Genomic DNA, 10621 nt, shown 5'->3' on the forward strand with positions numbered 1-10621 from the left:
AGGGAGACAACAAATTTTGTCACTACCATTAACTGTTCTGTGCTGTTTTTAATGTAGTAGTTGTTGTTTTTCAGCTCTGTGTGAAATCACTTCATTAATGTATTTATTATACTTACTTTGTTAATGATCATTAAAATAATCATTGTAGTCTATTTCTTACAGAGAGTAAGCCTCTATACAATTATTTAATCACAAATAGACATGTATTTGGCAATATTAAAATCTTGAACTCTGTACATATTGACCTAATGAGGAGTCATTTAGTTAAATTTGTTACAGCAAAAAAGGTGATAGACCTGATTTTTAAGTTTGTATTAGCATTTTAATAGTTTTCAGTTTAGACTTTAATATAGTTTTCTATGTGGTTAAGGTGCTGGACTAATCATCAAAAGGTCACTGGTTTGAGCCCCACCACTGCCAAATTGCTGTTTTTGGGCCCATGAGCAAGCCCTTTAACCCTCAGTTGCTCAGACTGTATACTGTAACTGTAATGTAAGTTGCTTTGGATAAAGGCGTCTGCTAAATCCCGAAAAATGTAAATTAAGCTGCAGTATTCATAAGTTTTCATAATTTTATAGATTTTAAGATTTGTCTGTCTTTGTTATTATTTAAAAGTGTTAAATAACAGATTAAGTTAATATAATATTATCTTACTGTGTTAAAACTATTTATAGCCAGCATCCCTGCCCCCCATTTTTTTTTCTAATGACAAATAGTAAACAGACAGATCATCCTGCTAAGAGTCCTTTTTGTAAAAGAAAACTGTTACATTAATTACAAGGCTGTTATTTGTTAATTGGCCCCACATATAATCAAACAAAAGTGTAATTTCAAATGAAATCTGAAAATTACATCATACAGTAACAACAGTACTAATGATCTTTTAATTGTGTATTTTTAAAGAGACTAGTACTACAATCAGAGACTTAACTGTGTTTAGTGTTGAAGCCATTAAGAACCTCTGCCTATTAATGCTATAAAATTAGGGATGACATTAACAGACACCATGATAACTTAATTGTTCATGCTCTTTTACATCTCACTTTTGTTGTTTTTTGTTTGCCTGTTGAGCAAATAATCTATGTACAGACTATGTATAGAATGATCAAAAACCCACTGATAGTCATTAATTGAACCCTCAATTTTCTAATTTGTCAACCCACAGCCCTAACCTCTGAGGTATCAATGCCCACTAAGCAATACATCGCTATAAAAATATGCTATTGGGATATTACATACAAATTTCTTTGGTTAGCTTATTACTATAGGTTATCAAATATCAAGTTTGCTTTTGAATCCTTACCAGGTCCTTTTTCTTTTGCTAACCACACAGTTTGTAAAAAATGTCTTATGAAGTATATGTATTTGTTATTACATTGCCATGGTTAACACACAATAAAGCAGGGCGGGCACATGATTATTGTAAAACTATTAATGACGTAGTGGTGTCATGCAGCCTGAAGCATGAATTCTGAAGTTTAAAATCTTCTTACAACTGCATGTCTTGTCATGCTGATTCCTGACTCCATGTTTTACACCATGTCTTACATCATGTTTTACTTTATGTCATGTCTGATAGTAGCTGTCTGACAGTAATTAACATGGCAGTATTTGTGGAATCTTTCATTAATACCTACACTGTTTAAAAAATTGCAAATGTTAGCCAAAATAGTTCTAATGTAAAAACAACCTTAAACTAAAACTAGGATCAATAATTATTAGATTACTTAAATCAGCTTCTACTGGACAGAAAACACTACTTAAAGTAGATTCAGAAAGTACTCAGAACCCCTGACTTGTTACATACTTTATTGTGGTGTGGAAACTGAAACTGAAGTAATGTTTTAATGTTTTTTAAGAATTAAATAAAAATAAAAAAAACTTAAATCTCTTTTTTACAAAAGTATTCAGACTGTGCTGTGGCACTTCACATTGAGTCTGCTGTATTCTGTTTGCTTTGAGATGTGTCTACAACCTAACTGGAGTTCACCTGTTGCATTTTAAATTAATTGGATTTTAAGTTAAATGAATTGGTTGGCAAATTGAATGGATTAAACTGCATTGGCAAGATAGAAGCCACTGTTTGGTAAAAGGCATATGGCAGCCTGAAAAGGACTCACACAAGTTAAAATTCATCATGCTATGGGGTGCTTCTCAGTGGCAGAGACGGGGAGATTGGTAAGAATTAAGGGACAGATCAATGCAGCCAATCACGGGAACATTCTTGAAGAAAACTTCCAGTAGAGCACAGGCATGTTTTAACATGTAATACAAACAAAACAACACTAGAGTGGCTTTGGGGCAAGTCTACAAATGTCTATGAGTTGCTCAGACAAACCCCTGCCTTAAACCCCAGGTTTTGATTATTAAATAACTGCAGAAAGCATAATTTCACTTTGTCATTATGGGTGATCAGGAGTAGACTGATAGTAAAAATGACAAATATATTCATTTAAAATTAAATCAATCAAAACAATAAAGTGTGCAAAGGGTCAAGAGATCTGAATGCTTTCTGAATTCACAACTTATTTAAAGTGCATGTAGTTAAAAGAGCTATCTATCTGTCTGTCTGTCTATCATTAATGTGGGGGGCCCTATGTCGCTTAAGTTTTTAACCTAAAATACTTTAACTGTTATAATAAAGAGGATATTTCAGACTACATATAAGTATATTCTACAATACAATGCTGTCACTTGAAATGGGATGGGGCCCTAGATGTTATAACATTTAATATTAACACAGACAACTGTGTTCTACCACAAAGGATTTTTGGAACACTGTCTGTTAATATGTTAACCATTTTAAAACGAATTTGTGCCATGCTATCATATCAAGTGTGCTATTATGCTTGCTTCCGCCTTACAGATAACACTTATCTAAACTAGTGATCAGAATGATCAGTAATGACTGGTCAGAGCACCACCACTGCCAAGTGTCCACTTTTGTATCCCTAAGTTGTATTCATTTTCATTTTATTTATTTATAAATGCAGTAAATGTAAATTGTGATGTTAACCTGTTATAATTAACAACTCTGTGAACATCAGAGCCAAACAGCTTTTACAGGTAACCCCATACTTGGGATGCATGTTTCACACCCCTCTCCCAATGTTTCAGGCGGAATCGATCTCTTTTGATTCCTAAGGTTTTTCATAATTACATTTAGAGAGGTTTTACTTACTTCTATTATAGACTTTTATACCATGGACTTGCTAATTAAGCGGTTTAAACCTACATGTTAATGAAGCTGCTTTACAGACAATGGGTTATTTAAAAAATATAAAATACATGTCACTTGATTTAAAATCATTAAAATACACTTAATTTAATTTGAAGAAAAAAAAAACAGTAAGTAAACACTTTCCCTATTGTTGATACAATCAGTATTTATTTAATATGGACCTGTATTTCAGGTTTTGCTGATGAACTTTATCCTTTTGTCAACAAATTACACCCATCGACTTCGAAATTCTTTAGAAGTGATAATGTGAGAAGTGAATCCAGTCAAGATCATACAGGGTGTCGACCAACACAGCTATCAGAAGCAATTGTTATGCGTTTCTTTATGTGACAAAGATCATGTAACATGCACAGAAATGCAGATAATTAAAGAAACTTTCTACAAAGAACAATATTTGTATTAAACAAAAACAATATCACAATTACAACCTCAAATCAGAAAAAGTTGGGACAGCATGGAAAATGCAAATAATAAAAAAACACAGAGCTTCTTACATTTACTTTGACTTTTATTTGATTGCAGACAGGATAAACCTGAGATATTTAATGTTTTATCTGCTCGACTTCATTTCATTTATTAATAAACATCCATTCCTGCATTTCAAGCCTGCAACACATTCCAAAAAAAGTTGGGACAGTAAAGCTTTTATCACTTTGTAATGTTGCCATTCCTGTTCACCACACTTAAAAGACGTTTTGGAACCGAGGAAACCAAGTGATTTAATGTTTCAGGTTTTATTTTGTCCCATTCTTCCTGCAAACACGTCTTAAGATGTGCAACAGTACGGGGTCGTCGTCGCATTTTTCGTTTTAAAATTCTCCACACATTCTCTATTGGGGACAGGTCAGGACTGCAGGCAGGCCAGTCCAATACCATACCTGTCAAGTCTCCCGTTTTGGCCGGGAAACTACCGTATTTTACCCCTCTTTCCCGCCGTCCTCCCGTATTAGTATTTTCCCGTAAACTTCCCGTATTATATTATAATTAGTGATGGCTCGGTCGCGAACGATCCGGCTCTAAGAGTCGGCTCTTTAAAGTAACGATGGGATACGGCTCCTGATCGGGAGCCGATTCGGTTTTTTTTTCCAGGTTTTTTTTTTTGTTAAAGCCGCACATGATTGGTCAAGATGCGTAGCGGTGTGCACACGAACAGAGGAGAGAGAGCGAGAGAGAGATAGAGAGAACTTGATGAAGTTTGACATTGCGCTTTACATACGCAGACATTACACGCTGGAAAGGTGAGGAACATGAGTGAGAGGAAACAGTAAAGTTTGGACACGAGGAGCCCCTTTTACAGACCCACTGAACTGGTGTATTCAGTCTACCCACATCTTATACATGTGATGGCACATAGACTGTGTAATGTAGCAACATCTGTCCCCTCAAAGAGAATCTTTAAAAAAAAACAGGGCAGATGAAAACAGAAGGAGAAACAGGATCGTCGCTAAAGACTTACAAATACCTGGATGCTGCTTTTTTTTTTTTTTGCACATTTTCATTTATACTGTTGAGTGATGTTTTGTTGATGTGTTCTTTTACTCTAGATGCAAATGTACAAATAATATACACAATCAGACCTTTTTGTTTAATTGAGATGGGTCTTTGTTTTTGTATTTTATAATTTATTGTTGTAGCACTCTTCCATGTTGAGTATATAAATAAAACAATTTAAATAATAAACATTTGATACAATGTTTTTACATTAGTAATTAATTTTACATGTAATTTGGTAATAAATTAATTTAAGGAACAAAAAATCTAAGGAGCCACTTGGGAGCCGAAAGAGCCGGCTCTTTTCAGTGAGCCGAGCCAAAAGAAAAAGAGCCGGAATTCCCATCACTAATTATAATTTTAAAAAACATTCCTGTGCCTCTCCAAACTGAAATGTCACTAACCTCGTGAGAACTGCCACCCAGGCTGCTGCAAGTGGCAGTTCTCACGAGGTTAGTGCGGACAGCGGGAACAAACCTGGAACAGGGAGAGATGGATGGATGCAAGGAGAGAGAGGGCATTCCTGCCAAAAAAGTAAAGACTGCATGTAAATATCTAGAGAAATGGGACATCGAATTTACCTTTCTAAAGAGGAGCAGGATGGGGCAGAGTTATGCATTCTGTAAGGTTTGTAACTGTGTTTTCATTTAGGCTGTATTATAAGAATTACATACAGTGTATCACAAAAGTGAGTACACCCCTCACATTTCTGCAGATATTTAAGTATATCTTTTCATGGGACAACACTGACAAAATGACACTTTGACACAATGAAAAGTAGTCTGTGTGCAGCTTATATAACAGTGTAAATTTATTCTTCCCTCAAAATAACTCAATATACAGCCATTAATGTCTAAACCACCGGCAACAAAAGTGAGTACACCCCTAAGAGACTACACCCCTAAATGTCCAAATTGAGCACTGCTTGTCATTTTTCCTCCAAAATGTCATGTGATTTGTTAGTGTTACTAGGTCTCAGGTGTGCATAGGGAGCAGTTGTGTTCAATTTAGTAGTACAGCTCTCACACTCTCTCATACTGGTCACTAAAAGTTCCAACATGGCACCTCATGGCAAAGAACTCTCTGAGGATCTTAAAAGACGAATTGTTGCGCTACATGAAGATGGCCAAGGCTACAAGAAGATTGCCAACACCCTGAAACTGAGCTGCAGCACAGTGGCCAAGATCATCCAGCGTTTTAAAAGAGCAGGGTCCACTCAGAACAGACCTCGCGTTGGTCGTCCAAAGAAGCTGAGTGCACGTGCTCAGCGTCACATCCAACTGCTGTCTTTGAAAGATAGGCGCAGGAGTGCTGTCAGCATTGCTGCAGAGATTGAAAAGGTGGGGGGTCAGCCTGTCAGTGCTCAGACCATACGCCGCACACTACATCAAATTGGTCTGCATGGCTGTCACCCCAGAAGGAAGCCTCTTCTGAAGTCTCTACACAAGAAAGCCCACAAACAGTTTGCTGAAGACATGTCAACAAAGGACATGGATTACTGGAACCATGTCCTATGGTCTGATGAGACCAAGATTAATTTGTTTGGTTCAGATGGTCTCAAGCATGTGTGGCGGCAATCAGGTGAGGAGTACAAAGATAAGTGTGTCATGCCTACAGTCAAGCATGGTGGTGGGAATGCCATGGTCTGGGGCTGCATGAGTGCAGCAGGTGTTGGGGAGTTACATTTCATTGAGGGACACATGAACTCCAATATGTACTGTGAAATACTGAAGCAGAGCATGATCCCCTCCCTCCGGAAACTGGGTCGCAGGGCAGTGTTCCAGCATGATAATTACCCCAAACACACCTCTAAGACGACCACTGCTTTATTGAAGAGGCTGAGGGTAAAGGTGATGGACTGGCCAAGCATGTCTCCAGACCTAAACCCAATAGAACATCTTTGGGGCATCCTCAAGCGGAAGGTGGAGGAGCGCAAAGTCTCAAATATCCGCCAGCTCCGTGATGTCGTCATGGAGGAGTGGAAAAGCATTCCAGTGGCAACCTGTGAAGCTCTGGTAAACTCCATGCCCAGGAGAGTTAAGGCAGTTCTGTGAAATAATGGTGGCCACACAAAATATTGACACTTCAGGAACTTTCACTAAGGGGTGTACTCACTTTTGTTGCTGGTGGTTTAGACATTAATGGCTGTATATTGAGTTATTTTGAGGGAAGAATAAATTTACACTGTTATATAAGCTGCACACAGACTACTTTTCATTGTGTCAAAGTGTCATTTTGTCAGTGTTGTCCCATGAAAAGATATACTTAAATATCTGCAGAAATGTGAGGGGTGTACTCACTTTTGTGATACACTGTATGTAGGAATGTCCACAGCATTTCAGTGTCAACAAAGGTAGGCCTATCAGATTCTGATCATCTAATTGTAGTTTGTAAGTGGTTCACAGGTGGTTATTTTAGATTTCTTGTAAACCTGTCTTAAAATGTAAGGGATACTGAACCTCGGTTGGGCTGGTGGGACGGCTCGAAGCGCGGCGGCGGAAAATTTCCCTTTTTTTAAAATCCAAAACTTGACAGGTATGTCCAGTACCCGTACCCTCTTCTTTTGCAGCCATGCCTTTGTAATGTGTGCAGCATGTGGTTTTGCATTGTCTTGTTGAAAACGCATGAACTTCCATGGAAAAGATGACGTTTTGAAGGCAGCATATGTTGCTCTAAGATCTCAATGTACTTTTCTGCATTAATGCTGCCATCACAGAGGTTTAAATGACCTTTGCCAAGGGCACTGACACAGCCCATACCATGACAGACCCTGGATTTTGGACTTGTTGCTGATAACAAACTGGATGGTTATTTTCGTCTTTGGTTTTTCACGCATTTGTTGACAAACTGGAGATTCTCTGATCATCTTTGCTCATCAAAGCCTTTCCTGGATGCTGCTTTTGTACCAAACCATGATTATAATCACCTGTTGACATCACCTGTTTGGAATCACATTATTATTTAGTTTTTTCACCTCATTACTAGCCCTAAATTTCCCCCGTCCAAACTTTTTTTGGAATGTTTTGCAGGCCTGAAATGCAGGAATGCAGGTATATTAATAATTGAAATAAAGTTAGTTACAAAACATGAAATATCTCAGGTTTAAACTGACTGCAATCAAATAAAAGTCAAAGTAAATGTAAGGAACACCTGCATTTTTATTTTATTTGTATTTTCCATACTGTCCAAACTTTTTCTGATTTGGGGTTGTACAAAATGATTTTATGGATGTTTAAAATAAATGTAATATGACGATTAAAAAAGATTGTTAAATAGTTTTGCGGTGGAAATACTTAATATGCATGTTTGAATAAACACACATTCTAAAGAACGTTTTAGTTGACTTGGCTGCTTTCTTTCCCACACAAATTTAAACATTACAAGCAATTGTGCATGAGTAAAAGTATTTTGCACATTTAAACATGTTTGACAGAATGTTGACAGAAATGACTTGTTGAGATAAATGTCATGTAAGCTAAAGGTTAACATAGGTGTGTTTTGGTCTATTTTTTAGGTGAAACATCTAAACTATAATTAAAAGACCATTTTCCCTCATTGGAAAATATTTTTTGTCATCCTTATATGCAAAACATTTTTCATGCCTTTACAGAAAGGTAAGGGCAGCACCGTGGTATAGCAGCAAGTGTGAGTGATCCACGGCACTAAGGTCCTGTCACTGAGTAGTTTGGCACGTTCTCACCATGTCTCTGTGTTATTACTCACACAATTTCACTTTCACCTCTCCAAAACATGAAAGTGGACTGGCCATTCTAATTTAACCCTAGGTGTAATTGATTAAATGAGTGTGTGTGTGTTGTCTTGTACACACTGTAGTCCTGCCGTGTGCTCAGTGTTTCCAGGTGGAACCGGGCCCACTGCCACCCTGATCTGAATGAAGTGGTTATTACTTTGCGTGTATGTGTGTGTTGGGGGGGTTTATTTGACAATTTTAAAATGCAGTACAATACTTTTACTTTTCTGCCTTGCAGTGATGATGATCTGGATGAAGCTGTTCATTAAAATGAACAAATTAACAATAACTTTATGATGCAGGCTCTGATGGTATAAGTCACAATTTTGGAGTACATTGAATCAAACCCAATTAATATAACTAAAAGATAATGCTGATTTCATTTGTCAGTCACTATAACAACTACAGCTGAATTTCATCTTGGAAGACCTGTCATGGTCTTGCCACACCACTGCGCTGGCAAAGAAGGCCCGTCCGCGTCTTTATCACCTCAGACGCTTGAGGGACTTCAAACTACCATCCAAGGTGCTTCGTAACTTCTACACCTGCACCATTGAATCGATCATAACGGGAAACATCACAACCTGGTTCAGAAACAGCACCAAGCAGGATAGGCAGGCTCTACAGAGGGTGGTGCGTTCAGCTGAACGCATAATCCGGATTGAGCTTCCTGACCTGCAGTCCATATACAGGAAATGGTGCTGGACAAGGGCCAGGAGGATAGTAAAGGACTAAAGGACAGTCATCCCAGTAATGGACTGTTTTCTTTGTTACGATCTGGGAAGCGTTTTCGTGCTCTAAAAGCCAAAACGGAGAGGATGAGAAGAAGCTTTTTCCCACAAGCTATTCGAGTCCTCAATGAAAATAGCATTTAGGACCAATTTACACAATGTGCACAACCTAATTTATATGTATATGTATGTGTATATATGTGGACATATGTATGTGTATATAAGTATATGCGTGTATACTGTTTTATATGTATATGTATGTATATGTATAGATTAGTACTTGTGTATTTATTATATTATCACATCTGTATAGCATTATGTAGCATTATGTTGCACAGTTTCTGCACTACTGTCACTTTACACACTTGTTCACTTTAAATTGCCCTTTGTAATTACATTGTTAATTCTTCTGATGTTCACTTTACTTTAAATTGCTCTTTTTAATTATATTGTTATTTTTTTCTAATGTTTCTATATTCTTACTTTTATATACATTCTATATTTTCTGTATAATATATTTTTTAACTATTTGTAGTTTTTGTAATTACTGTGGCGGAGCAGTCACTAAAGCATTTCACTGCCAGTTGTACTGTGTATGACTATGTATGTGACAAATAAACTTTGATTTGATTTGATTTGAAGTCAAAAGTTTACACTTGAAAAGGACATGTATGGATGCATAAGTATTGTGGATTCTGCAAATGTTACAGATGTAACATCACAGCAAACTTCTTTTTTTTTTTTTGTATTAAGACGTTTGTGTTACAATCATTCAGTCACAGAAAAAGAACAACTGCAGTAGTCATTTAAAATTACTATGACATAGGCCTGTACATGATAAGGGCCTGTGAACAGCAATGCTGCTGTTTGAAATGCTCAAAAAGCAGAAATTCAGAAACAGCCTAATTATTACCATTATTAATTTTCAATTAACTAAAAAAATGACTGCTTAGTGATTTATACGAGGCATAACATTATGACCACTGTTTGTTTGTTTATTAGGATATTAATGCATGTTTTACACTTTGGATACATCCATGACAAGAACGGTAGTTACACAAGGTTCATCAGTTCACAAAGTTATATTGAACACAGTCTTGGACAATTTAGTATCTCCAATTTACCTCATTTGCATGTCTTTGGACTTTGGGAAGAAACCGGAGCACCTGGAAGAAACCCACGTGGACACGGGGAGAACATGCAAACTCCACACAGAAAGGACCCGGACCGCCCCACCTGGGGTTCGAACCCAGGACCTTCTTGCTGTGAGGCGACAGTGCTACCCACTTAGCCACTGTGCCGCCGTTATGACCACTGACAGGTGAAGTGAATAACACTGATTATCTCTTCATCACGGCACCTGTTAGTGGGTGGGATATATTTGGCAGCAAGTGAACATATTATCCT

This window comes from Trichomycterus rosablanca, chromosome 2 (assembly GCF_030014385.1).
Source record: "Trichomycterus rosablanca isolate fTriRos1 chromosome 2, fTriRos1.hap1, whole genome shotgun sequence".
Lineage (NCBI taxonomy): Eukaryota > Metazoa > Chordata > Actinopteri > Siluriformes > Trichomycteridae > Trichomycterus > Trichomycterus rosablanca.